Source organism: Ovis aries, chromosome 1, assembly GCF_016772045.2.
Source record: "Ovis aries strain OAR_USU_Benz2616 breed Rambouillet chromosome 1, ARS-UI_Ramb_v3.0, whole genome shotgun sequence".
In the NCBI taxonomy this organism is placed as follows: domain Eukaryota; kingdom Metazoa; phylum Chordata; class Mammalia; order Artiodactyla; family Bovidae; genus Ovis; species Ovis aries.
The window spans coordinates 152,422,937-152,437,248 of NC_056054.1; the positions used below are offsets into that span (position 1 = coordinate 152,422,937).

Below are 14,312 nucleotides of genomic sequence, written 5' to 3' on the forward strand. Positions count from 1 at the left end.
TAACTTGGAAATAAAGCCCTTCTTAACTGTAACTTTTAAAGCAGTGCCTTATGTTTGATCTTTAAATATAGCCAAATCCCATTACCTGCAGCACAGGAGACATAATCCCCTAACGTCCTTAGCATCAGTGTGATAGGGCACAGCCTCAGTTTCATTCATGCCAATTTTCCTCTTTTTCCTCCTAAGATCAACTCTTCAACACCTTTCTCACACTACTACTAACTTGAATGAACTTCTTAATCTTGAGTAAAATAATAGCAATACAGTTTCAGGTAACACAGGTATTTTGAAATGTCTCCTCACTGTCTCCAATTACTGATGCTTTGGTTGTCTCATATGTTCAGTCTAAAATGGGAAGTCAACTGGCAAGATTATAAAAAATACCTGTTCTCCTCATCTCTGACGGGTTTTGTGCTCTCTCAACTTCCTTTGCCTCTTCTTTTCTGGCTCCAGGTACACAGTTGTCATCAGCAGAAATTTTTCAGCTTCTGACTTCCATACTTTCCAACAGGAATGCTCTCAAAAATTTTTAAAAAGTCACAGAGAATTAATTTACTGATAAGATGGTCCAGAAAGAAGCATTTATGCTTAAGGAATTGATTATCAGAGATAAAAATGCAAAAATTATATGCATGTTTTTGTGCTTAGTCACCCAGTTGTGTCCAAGTCTTTGTGATCCCATGGACTGTAACCACCAAGCTCATCTGTCCATGGGGATTCTCCAGGCAAGAATACTGGAGTGGATAGCTAAGCACTCCTCTAGGGGATCTTCCCAACTCAGGAATCAAACCTAGGTCTCCCGTGTTGCAGTAGAATATTGTCTGAGCCACCAGGGAAATTGAAGAATATTGGAGTGGGTAGCCTATCCCTTCTCTGGGGGATATTCCCAACCTGTGGATCAAACTGGGGTCTCCTGTGTTGTAGGCAGAATCTTTATCAGTTGAGCTACCAGGGAAGCCTTCCACAAAGTATACATACATCACATTGTATACCTATGTTTTACTTCTATCGTTTTAGATGCCATTGAAGAGATCAGAAAGGAAATACAAGTATAAGATATGAGTTTTAATAGTTAACTTTGATTTCAAGTTATCAGTATAAATTCCTGATGCTAAATTATCTTATAAAGATCTATCCATTGAAAAAGCCTTAGGAAGAATGACCAACACAAAAAGAATGAGCATCTCTAATTTTAGAGGGCATCAATACCTGCCACTCTTCCTTAAGACGTTGCCTTGTTTGCTACCTTATCCTTACAAGGTTCAATCTTGCTGTTATAGTCATAATCTTTACATCATTTCTTCCATATGTCCTTCTTTGAAATAATATTTCTTAATTTTTTCAGATCATTTTGTCCTTGTTGAATTTTGAGTCCTTAAAATTAATATTTTAATAAATACAAAAATTACAGAGCTAATGTATTTTAATACTTTAATTCACATTTTAAAAGTCCTTAAAATTGGTAATCGATAACTAACCTTCTGTTAGTAATTTTGAAAGAAAGTTTGCCTTTTCAAATCAAATTACAATGAATCAACAAATTACTTCATTTGGCTCACATTTCAGGTAACTTTCAGTTCAGTTCAGTTCAGTCACTCAGTCTTGTCCTACTTTTTGCAACCCCATGAATTGCAGCACGTCAGGCCTCCCTGTCCATCACCAACTACCAGAGTTCACTCAGACTCACTTCTATCGAGTCCGTGATGCCATCCAGCCATCTCGTCCTCAGTCGTCCCCTTCTCCTCCTGCCCCCAATCCTTCCCAGCATCAGAGTCTTTTCCAATGAGTCAACTCTTTCCATGAGGTGGCCGAAGTACTGGAGTTTCAGCTTTAGCATCATTCCCTCCAAAGAAATCCCAGGGCTGATCTCCTTCAGAATGGACTGGTTGGATCTCCTTGCAGTCCAAGGGACTCTCAAGAGTCTTCTCCAACACCACATTTCAAAAGCATCAATTCTTTGGTGCTCAGCTTTCTTCACAGTCCAACTTTCACATCCATACATGACCACTGGTAAAACCATAGCCTTGACTAGACTAGCAGAAAAATTTTTTCACCCAACAAATTCTTTTTCCTGGACCATGTAGAGAATGTTCCTGTGCCAGAGTCCAGCTCTGGTGGATCCAGGGAATTCGAAGCAGGGATGGAGTTGGCAATTAAAGAGAGATTAATTAGAAATTTAAAGAGAGATTAGAGAAGAATATTGTAGTGAAAAAATATAGGAGAAAAGAGGCTGATATTCCTGGGTTTACACGGAAAGCTAATAAAGTCTCAGGACAAGAGACTTGCCCTGTTCAAGTAGGTCACTAGAGCCCGCTTGAATAGCTGAGGGTGCCCCTCCTTGGGCTCCCTCTCACGTGGGTCTTAGAAGCCCGGGCAGAAAAGTGAACACAGCAGAGAGCCTCTGTGTTCTAAGGGATCAGCCTGAAAAGGAGAGGGAGGGAGAGGGAAAAAGAGAGAATCAACACGGAGGGAGCCAAGCTTGTGCAAAAACCCCATAACTTTATTTTCAAAAGGTGATTATATACCCTAAGTTTTACATAATGGAAGATGCAGAGTCATGCAGGGCAGCAGTCCTGACCCTTATCAATACCAGGCTTTCTTTCCGCATATCTTTCCACATACAAAAGGTCTCAGGTGATTTACATTATCTTCTGGCCAAGAGGCCTGTTAACACTTTATGGCTCTCTTCCTTAGTGAATGTTAATCTCGTTTCCCGTGAAGTGTTTTTCTTTAATCTGCATCACCCTTAAAGCACTAAAGTTACATCCCTATAGAACAAAGGTGCAGTGGGTTATAACAAAGAAAGTACTTAACTCAAAGATCTATGTTGCTACTTGTTTTTTTCTATATACCAACTATATTAATTAAAGCACTCCCGGGTATACAAAAAACAAAGGATATAAAAACTTGACAGCTCGGCTGTCAAGTATCGGCTCCACAATGAAACCCTTAATCAGTTCTATTCTAATGATTTTTCCTAGAATTTTTTAAGCTTTCTGTGCCTCTCGCTGTTGGGAGCCTGTAAACAATCACATGCACAGTTGCAAAAACCCGGACAGACCTATCAGGCAAGTTAGAAAGCTATCAGAGGAGCTTGAGCTGAGACACTCCTTTTACCCCTAGGAGACTTATTAACTAGAGCTCTAAGTAAATTTTCTTCAGAAAAAGGTGGTCAGGGATAGCCCCCTGTTAATGTCAGAAGAGTATAGTATAGCAAATAGTAAACAGACAGATTTTGGTTTTGGGGTAGATGCTCAGGCAGAGGTCCCCTTGAGACCTGACTCGTCTTTGCCTGTCAGGTCTCTTCCTCATGATGTTTGTCATGGGTGGGATTCCTCGTGCTGGCTCCTGGCATCCCTGCTCATCATAAAACACACTACTTGCCTGAGGGCAATCCAGTTGAATTTTAATTATTTACCTCAACCACTTTATTCTAGGAATCAGTGAACTAAAAAGGACTGGAAAGGGTTAATTTAAATCAGATAACCATTATATCTACTACTGTGGTCAGGAATCCCTTAGAAGAAATGGAGTAGCCATCATGGTTAACAAAAGAGTCTGAAATGCAGTACTTGGATGCAATCTCAGAAATGACAGAATGATCTCTGTTCGTTTACAAGGCAAACCACTCAATGTCACAGTAATCCAACTCTATGCCCCAACCAGTAACGTTGAAGAAGCTGAAGTTGAACAGCTCTATGAAGACCTACAAGACCTTTTAGAACTAACAACCAAAAAAAGATGTCCTTTTCATTATAGAGGATTGGAATGCAAAAGTAGGAATTCAAGAAACACCTGGAATAACAGGCAAATTTGACCTTGGAATGCGGAATGAAGCAGGGCAAAGACTAATAGAGTTTTGCCAAAAAAATGCACTGGTCATAGCAAACACCCTCTTCCAACAACACAAGAGAAGACTCTACACATGGACATCACCAGATGGTCAACACCAAAATCAGATAGATTGTATTCTTTGCAGCCAAAGATGGAGAAGCTCTATACAATCAACAAAAACGAGACCAGGACCTAACTGTGGCTCAGATCATGAACTCCTTATTGCCAAATTCAGACTAAAATTGAAGAATGTAGGGAAAACCACTAGACCATTTAGGTATGACCTAAATCAAATCCCTATGATTATACAGCAGAAGTGAGAAGTAGATTTAAGAGCCTAGGTCTGATAGATACAGTGCCTGATGAACTATAGAGTGAGGTTCATGGCATTGTGCAGGAGACAGGGATCAAGACCATTCCCATGAAAAACAAATGTAAAAAAGCAAGATGGCTGTCTGAGGAGGCCTTACAAATAGCTGTGAAAGAAAGAGAAACAAAAAGCAAAGGGGAAAAGAAAGATATAAGCATCTGAATGCAGAGTTCCAAAGAATAGTTAGAAGAGATAAGAAAGCCTTTCTCAGTAAACAATGCAAAGAAATAGAGAAAAACAACAGAATGGGAAAGACTAGAGATCTCTTCAAGAAAATTAGAGATACTAAGGGAAAATTTCATGCAAAGATGGGCTCAATAAAGGACAGAAATGGCATGAACCTAACAGAAGCAGAAGATATTAAGAAGAGGTGGCAAGAATATACAGAAGAACTGTATAAAAAAGATCTTCATGACCAAGATAATAACAATAGTGTGAACACTCACCTAGAGCCAGACATCCTGGAATATGAAGTCAAGTGGGCCTTAGAAAGCATCACTACGAATAAAGCTAGTGGAGGTGATGGAATCCCAATTGAGCTATTTCAAATCCTGAAAGATGATGCAGTGAAAGTGCTGCACTCAATATGCCAGCAAATTGGGGAAACTCAGCAGTGGCCATAGGATGGGAAGAGGTCAGTTTTCATTCCAATCCCCAAAAAAGTCAATGCTAAAGAATGCTCAAACTACTGCACAATTACACTCATCTCACACACTGGTGAAGTAATGCTCAAAATTCTCCAAACCAGGCTTCAGCAATACATGAACCGTGAACTCCCAGAAGTTCAAGCTGGTTTTACAAAAGGCAGAGGGACCAGAAATCAAATTGCCAACATCTGCTGGATCATGGAGAAAGCAAGAGAGTTCCAGAAAAACATCTATTTCTGCTTTATTGACTATGCCAAAGCCTTTGACTGTGTGGATCACAATAAACTGGAAAATTCTGAAAGACATGGGAATACCAGGCCACCTGACCTGCCTCTTGAAAAACCTATATGCAGGTCAGGAAGCAACAGTTAGAACTGGACATAGAACAACAAACTGCTTCCAAATAGGAAAAGAAGTATGTCAAGGCTGTATATTGTCACTCTGTTATTTAACTTCTATGCAGATTACATTAGGAGTAACGCTGGCCTGGAAGAAGCACAAGCTGGAATCAAGATTGCTGGGAGAAATATCAATAACCTCAGATATGCAGATGACACCACCCTTATGGCAGAAAGTGAAGAGGAACTAAATAGCCTTTTGATGAAAGTGAAAGTGGAGAGTAAAAAAATTGGCTTAAAGCTCAACATTCAGAAATCGAAGATCATGGCATGTGGTCCCATCACTTCCTGGGAAATAGATGGGAAACAGTGGAAAGAGTGTCAGACTTTATTTTTTTGGGCTCCAAAATCACTGCAGATGGTGACTGCAGCCATGAAATTAAAAGACGCGTATTCCTTGGAAGAAAACTTTTGACCAACCTAGATAGCATATTTAATAGCAGAGACTTTACTTTGCCAACAAAGGTTCATTTAATAAGGCTATGGTTTTTCCATTGGTCATGTATGGATGTGGGAGTTGTACTGTGAAGAAAGCTGAGCACTGAAGAATTGATGCTTTTGAAATGTGGTGTTGGAGAAGACTCTTGAGAGTCCCTTGGACTGCATGGAGATCCAGCCAGTCCATTCTGAAGGAGATTAGCCCTGGGATTTCTTTGGGGGGAATGATGCTGAAGTTGAAATTCCAGTACTTTGGCCACCTCATGGAAACAGTTGACTCATTGGAAAAGACTCTGATGCTGAGAGGGATTGGGGGCAAGAAGAGAAGGGGACGACAGAGAATGAGATGGCTGGATGGCATCACTGACTCAATGGATGCGAGTCTGAGTGAACTCTGGGAGTTGGTGATGGACAGGGAGGCCTGGTCTGCTGCAATTCATGGGGTCGCAAAGAGTCGGACAAGACTGAGCGACTGAACTGAACTAAATTTATGTAAAATTTCAACATTGTGTTTTGACCCACATGTAGACTCATAATTTATTAAAAACATAGAACATTGCTCCAATTGCTAGAATACAAAGTTCATGTTTCTTAGAAACGAATTTGGGTTTTTCCTAATTATTCCCAATTATAAAGCAAAATTGTAAAATTGATATGATGATTTTTAGATGATTACACCTTATTGCATGTTGCAGCTAATATTTTACCATTTTATTAGATTTAGAACTTTGTAAAGAATTTTTATTTTCAGTTGATTTCAATGACTCAGTGTTTTTCTAGTATTAATAGAATGTTTGACTTTTAGTAATCATATTATCCTAACGTATTGATAGATTTTCTTGTACAGATTTTACTTCAACAGTATATTATGATGTGAGAGTTGGATTATAAAGAAAGCTGAGTGCTGAAGAATTGATGCTTTTAACCTGTGGTGTTGGTGAAGACTCTTGAGAGTTCCTTGGATAGCAAGGAAATCCAACTAGTCCATCCTAAATGAAATCAGTCCTCAATATTCATTGGAAGGACTGATGGTGAAGCTGAAACTCCAGTACTTTGGCCACCTGATGGGAAGAGCTGACTCATTTGAAAAGACCTTGATGCTGGAAAGATTGAAGGCAAGTGGGGAAGGGACACAGAGAATGAGATCTTAGGATGGCACCACCGGCGCAATGGACATGCTGCCGCTGTTGCTAAGTCACTTCAGTCGTGTCTGACTCTGTGCTATCCCACAGACGGCAGCCCACCAGGCTCCCCCTTTCCTGGGATTCTCCAAGCAAGAATACTGGAGTGGGTTGCCATGTCCTTCTCCAGTGCATGAAAGTGAAGTTGCTCAGTCGTGTCCGACTGGTAGCGACCCCATGGACTTCAGTCCACCAGGCTCCTCTGTCCATGGGATTTTCCAGGCAAGAGTACTGGAGTGGGGTGCCATTGCCTTCTCTGATAATGACATGAAATATGATCAATATGGAAATAAAACCAGATACATAACAATAATGTCACATCTTTAAAAATTTTGCCTAAGTTTACCGTGAATGCTTAAACAAAATAAAAAGCCAAAACTGCATGAGAGACTGTAAAATTGTCATGGTTAAGACACAGATTTAGGTATGATTCATTATTCAATTACAGTAAAAGTACAGTACTTTTCCAAGATGTTATTCTAAACATGTAGCTATACATAGAAGATGATATAGAAGATGTTGCCCTATATTCAAATTAGAGTAAAATATAGCAAATCAGTGGTAGAATAGTTCTTAATCAGGGATGATTCTTGTCTAGATAATTCAAAACCCATAAAGCTATGAGTTTTAAATAGACATTTAAATGTCAAAAAATGGCAGTGCATATTCTAATTATTCAGCCCTTAAAAGCTCAAAGGCACATAAGGAATCTCAGCATGTAAGTATAATAATGCCATCGTACAATGTAGTGATAGATATTTCCAAGTACTTTGGTGGACATGAGGAGAAATAAGGTGGGAAAGTGGAAACTTTGCTTCATTGTTACTCTCTAATTTAAAATACTTGGAGAAAAGCTTAAGGAAATTTGTTACAATTGTCCCTATCCACACCCTGACCCTCCCCAGCCCAAATATCAGTTTGTGAAAGTGACATTGTGTTGTACGCAAGAACAGATCTTGCTTAAGAAGTGTTTCACCCATACATTCCCTCAGGCTGAGTGATCTCTTTCTCTCTCTCCTTGAACGGCCTGAATAAATTGAGATTTCTGGTATATGCATCCAACTGAAACAAATTAATAACTGCCTCCAGTTGCACAGGAGCATTGTTTTTCCACCATTCATTACTACATTAGTCCTTAAGTCATTTTGGACGTCCCTCACATGTAAGGATTCAAAATACTGGCCAAATGTTTATACCAGAGCTTCATTTCTTTGACAAAGGCAGTACATTTTACACTAGAAAATTGTCAACTGTTTCAAACTTTAATACTATGTCATCTTCTATGTATAGCTACATATTTAGAATAACATTTTAGAAAAGTACTGTACTTTTACAGTAATGAATCATACCTAGATCTGTGTCTTAACCATGACAATATTACAGTCTCTCATGCAGTTTTGGCTTTTTATTTTAAGCATTCATAATGAATTTAGGCAAAATTCTTAACACACACACATGCACATATACACATAGAATTCATATAAGCTTATTCTTTAGTGATAGGTTTATCTGGTTGAGAATCCTAACAAGTCCATTCTTTCATGACACAAGTACCATCTACTTTTCCTCACTATGCTCATTCTGCTCTCAAAGATAATTTTTCAAATACTTCAATCCTATTTCAGTGTCTCTTTCATTAAAAAAAAAGAAATATGAAGTTACTGTTCTTTCAGTCAAAGAAAATTTTGTATTCCTTCACCTTATCTACAAGCCTAATATGAGACGCTTGAGCAAAATTGCTAGCAAAATCACTGAGGAAAGAAAAAAAAATCTTCAAATCAACATGTTATTTATAAAAGAATACAAAAACACATATCAGTATTCCAGATATGTTAAGCAAAATTCTCTGAAAAAATCACTTCTTCTTACTTTGATCAAAGACATTAGTGGTGTTATAACCAGAATCAGCCTTAGAAAAGAACCATGGAAGAGATGAACATCACCACAGGAGTTCCATAAGTTTCAATGTCATCTTTCTGGTTCCTATTTCTATGCCACTTTCCCTCTGTTTCTCTTTCTTGTTCTTTCCTTACAATGAAAACATATTTTTCAGCTCGACTGAAGCCTTGTGTATGGCAGTGACTCTGCTTAGCAGGTATCTTGATTTCTACTCCTAGGTTATCTTTAACACGATCATAAGTGAATGTGATCATGAGTTAGTTGAACTGAATAAAATTTTTCTTGAGAGTTATAAGTATACACCCAAATTGACTTATATGTTATGACTTTCAAAAACAGGCAAAATAAGGATATATACTATATATTATGCCTCATCCACTTCTGTTTTTCTTAACTTCTCACAATCGGGTGCAAAATAGGATCAGAGAACTCTGCCAGTGTGAAGCTAATTCAGTTGAGGCAGTAAAAGCTTAATCATTTTTGCCCTTCCCCTCCCATTCATTTAAAGTGTCTTTTGGTCTGTAAAAAATCTGGGATACCATATAAATAGTTTTCCTTATAAGGAAAATTTAGAATTTTTCTCTTACAGTTTGAGTTCATCAAAGACAAGTGCATTTTCACTGCTGCATGTTAACTTCTAACAGTGTAAAACTCCTGCAAACTGCATCCACATCTTTAGATATTTTTTATCAAATGCAAAGGCCACATTAAAAAAAATGAATAAAAAGTAGCATTAGTACTGAGAGTATAGGGATATTCTTGCCTATTTTACAGTTGTGCATGTGCATAAACACAAGCTAAAAAATAAGTGTACTTTAAGATACAAGAAGGATGTAAAGTACTCAATAAATACATAGATTCTAAAAGCCTTTATTTTATTCTTTGACTCTGCATCAATGATTTCTTTGCTCAGCATGCAGTTCTTCATTACCTAGCTTAATTAACTGATGACTGCAAAAGTTAATTAACTTAATTTTTTATCTTATCTGGTTGTAGATCATTTACTCATAAGGTAAGAATACAGCATAGTATGGAATTTTTTATAACATAATTTTTATTCTTAATGGATATAAAATAGAAAGCTGATGCCAAGTATTATATCTAATGCCATGTTATTATAAATAATCGCTTTTTATTAAGAATCAGATTTAGAAATTAACTGTTTCCCACAAATAACTTGAAATCACTGATGTCCATTGCATATTATTAATATTTTAATACTTGCATTATTAGTTATATTTTAAATAATTGACATGATTTTAGAAATATTCAAACTGTAATTTATTATAAAAAGAGTTTTAAATGTGATTTATATTTATTTCTGAAACAAATCTGATAAAATGATTAACAATGTGTGAAAAATCTTGTCTCAGATAAAGTTATATAGAAAATAATTTTATCAGTAAATAATCATAGCATAAATTCAGTAATGCTAGTAGAATAATCCCTCCTGCAATATTGATATAAGAACAAAAATGTCAACTACTGACTTATTTTTAAGAACTTAATTTTGACAATAAATCAATATCCAATATGATCTTGGAGAAAATTTTCCCCAAATACAGCAGTCTTAATAGAATTCTGAATCCAAACACAGTAGGACATCAGAAGTAGCTTTACACAAGGGCATGAGCAGTAGCTTTAGATGCAGACAGCTGCTGCTGCTAAGTCACTTCAGTCGTGTTCAACTCTGTGCGACCACATAGAGAGCAGCCCACCAGGCTCCCCCGTCCCTGGGATTCTCCAGGCAAGAATATTGGAGTGGGTTGCCATTTCCTTCTCCTGTGCATGGAAGTGAAAAGCGAAAGTGAAGTCGTTCAGTTATGTCTGACTCCTAGCGACCCCATGGACTGCTGCCTACCAGGCTCCTTTGTCTATGGGATTTTCCAGGGAAGAGTGCTGGAGTGGGGTGGACACAGACAGACCTAGTTAAAAGCTGGCCAAATATTTTCTATGAGTAAAAATATTTAACAACACATTTAATGTTTCAGCTTATTTTTCCCATGTGTAAAATGGTGACAATTTTGATGATGCAATTGGCACACAATGCTTAACACTGAGTGTGCAAACAGCAGATTTTCTTTTAGTATCAATTTAATTTAACATTATTATTATTTTTTTTTTCAGTGTAACATCCAGGTCATCATCAGGTCTCTATGAACCAAATAAAATAACTGGGATTCTCATTTAAGACTGCTGACAATAACAGACAGAACAACAACTTGCACAAACAGTGGCATAACTTGGGAAGCACTTGCTAAGCACTCTGTTAAATATTTTTAGTTGTGTTCCGTGATACTGAAAAAATCTCATAATATCTTGAGTTTACTTGAAACTATTTTCAAAAAAATATAGATGCAGTCATGCAGGTGTGAAGTGCCAAGCAAATTCAAATCTACTTTTCTCTGATGTCAAGCCTATGTCTGATGAAATAACAAATTTAGACACATTGTTTTTACTATATGTTTATGATTCATTTTTTTAAACTGAAATAAAATGCATGATTAAGGTTTTAAATGAAACACTGAAAATAATTGCCTTCTTTCAAATGAAAAAGGAAGTATAAATTATGAAGTGAGAAGTAACTTTTGCTCATGGAGAGCTGGTGATAGAACTCAAGTTTCTCCTGTAAAATTACAAGCTTCATCTTGCTATCTTTAATTTAGGAAGGAATTCTGTCAAAACTGGCCAAGCTGTTCTAACAGACTTGACACCATTTTGACAAACAAAGCACAGCATGCCCAAAGGCATTAAGGAGCAAGACTTCCCAAAGATCATGTGTACTTTGGCCATCTGTGTAGTTTAAATTTTTGAGAACATTAAATCTCACAAAATTGGATATTTTGCACAGAGTGTTACGTGTATACATGTCTTTGATAAAGCTGAATATTTTATGAAATTTTATGAAACTGATATACCCATAAAATCTTTTTGAAAATCAATTTTAAGATATAGAATCTTATCTTCCCCAGTTTCATTATAATACTTAATATGTGTTTCACTTGATATATATCTAAAATACTTTTGCAAAACCAGTTTCCAAGTATAAGATCTTACTTTCCCACTGTTTTCCTATCACTTGATATGTGTTTCTCTGAAAAACTACTTAGAAATTCCTTTTTTTAAATTACAAAACTTACATTTAAGAATCTAGGTTTTGAAATATTATGAATGTCAAAGTAATAGTAATGCTCAAAATATTTTACAAATAGGAATGTAAATGATGAGGAAATATTTTGACTTTTGTATCAATCATAATTTAATATTCTAAGTAAATAGAATACTATGATAATTGAAAATAAACAGAATGATCTCAAATTTGCATATATTACACCCTTTTCTTCTACAAGATGTTGCAGCAAATAATATACTAAATCTAATATTAACAAACACTAATTGGGTTCTAGTCACTACTTTAAATTAATTACCCTTTCAACTGCCATAATAGGACTTTACATACTTTACTCAATTTTTTTCCCCTCAAAAGGCCATATTAAAATAATTTTACCAAAATTGATAGTTAGAAAGGTTAACTAATTTGCCCATGGTTATATTATTGGTACATTGTTAAATCACCTCAAACCTGACTTATTTGACTCCAAAACTCATGGCCTTATCACTATGCCCTAATGATTCTATATAATTCTCTAAGTTTGTTACATCCTGAAAGTAAAGTGAAAGAAAGAAAGTGAAAGAACGTCGCTCAGTCGTATCTAATACTTTGCGACACCATGGACTGTAGTCTGCCAGGCTTTTCCGTCCATGGGATTTTCCAGGCAAGAATACCAGAGTGGGTTGCCATTTCCTTCTCCAGGAGATCTTCCCAACCCAGGGATTGAACCTGGGTCTCCAGCATTGTAGGCAGACGCTTTACCATCTGAGCCACCAGGGAAGTCCCTTCTACAATATTGTAGAACCTCCTGGCTTTTAGAAGTGAAATTTCAGAGTTGAATATGAACAATCAAACTTGTAAGAAAATTTGAAAGAATTGGAAATAACAATAACATTAATATATAGTTCAACTACATGAAAGTAAGCCTCATTTGTACAGAATTTTGTCAGGAGAATAATGCTTTTAAAATATTGTTTATGAAGATCCAGGCTCTTCACACACAGATGTGTATAACGGACTTTTGGACTCAGAGGGAGAGGGAGAGGGTGGGATGATTTGGGAGAATGACATTCTAACATGTATACTATCATGTGAATTGAATCGCCAGTCTATGTCTGACGCAGGATGCAGCATGCTTGGGGCTGGTGCATGGGGATGACCCAGAGGGATGTTGTGGGAGGGAGGTGGGAGGGGGGTTCATGTTTGGGAATGCATGTAAGAATTAAAGATTTTAAAATTTAAAAAATAAAAACTAAAAAATTTTAAAAAAAATAAAATATTGTTTTCTAAGGATCCTTTAACTCAGATTCAAAGAAATGACTATACTTTACAGGTATCTGAGCGTTAATCTAAGCATATATTTCTCAGAAGTACTTTTTCATTGAACTCATATTCAATAATTATGAAATTCTGATATAAAATTTCAGTTATCATCAATAAACTGGTGGGACTCTTTATTCAAGAATAAATAGAGCAGTGGCATCATCCCTGCCTTAAGTGACCTTCCCTCCAAGTTCTGAGTCAGGATGTATCAGTTACTCTTAGATAAGTAAACATAGAAACAGGAACAAAATATGTTAAATGTGAAACCTGTATATGTCTTTCCTGGGATTTGCTTAAGATGAACTTCTGAGTGGAGAAAAGGTTGACTTAACACATATGTCATATTCTGTTCATAATCTCTCAGCATTTGGGCTTCCTCCTAAATTAGGTTTATTTCACAGTATTTAGAAACTTGATGCTGAAACATGCTACTATCATGATATATGACATAAGTTTTGCAAAGATTAACACTTATAGGAATGCTAGAATGTTACAAGCACAAGCACTCTTCCATCAAATCATGTACATTACCCATTCTTTGCACAGCAGGTATATATTAGGTTTGAGAGGTTCAATAAAGAACATTACAGTTTGCATGCCCTCACCCCATGTTGTGTATTGGCCTGATATGATTTCAAATCCACTTTTTTGTTGCCATTGCTTTAATCCAAGAATGAAGTTGTTTTTCTCCACGGGTGAAGCGGTTTACCTTGAGGAAGCAGTCACATCTGTGGCTGTCAATAAACACTCAGTAGCTTAGCTACTAACAAGCACTGCTATAAAGAATGGTTAGAATGCAAGCAGGGGTAACTATGGTTGGGAATATTCAAGTTTTAAATACCAAAAAGTTTGACCTGCAACATGAATGTTGGGTCTGGGCAAGAAGACTCTGTTGATTTAAATAGCTCTCCAAAGACCTGGAGGCATTAGTTCCTGCCTGTGTAAAGTGACCTTGCAAGGTAATGGTAAAAACCACACAATTGACCAGAGATCATCTTTCGGGCTAACACCTGTGTTTTCTGTTTTCCTTCCCTAGCAACATGCTCTAGCAACAAAGGACATCAGCTCCTGGGTGGCTAAGCCAAAGTTCTGGGACAATCTACTAACTCA

General features: G+C 36.8%; 1 non-coding gene across 1 annotated transcript; it reads right to left on the reverse strand.

Annotated features, from left to right (window-relative positions):
* Positions 1–12,587: 12,587 nt before the first annotated feature.
* On the reverse strand, positions 12,588–12,659 carry TRNAC-ACA (transfer RNA cysteine (anticodon ACA)). Its single transcript has one exon. It is a non-coding gene; the product is annotated as a tRNA-Cys (tRNA).
* Positions 12,660–14,312: the final 1,653 nt, after the last annotated feature.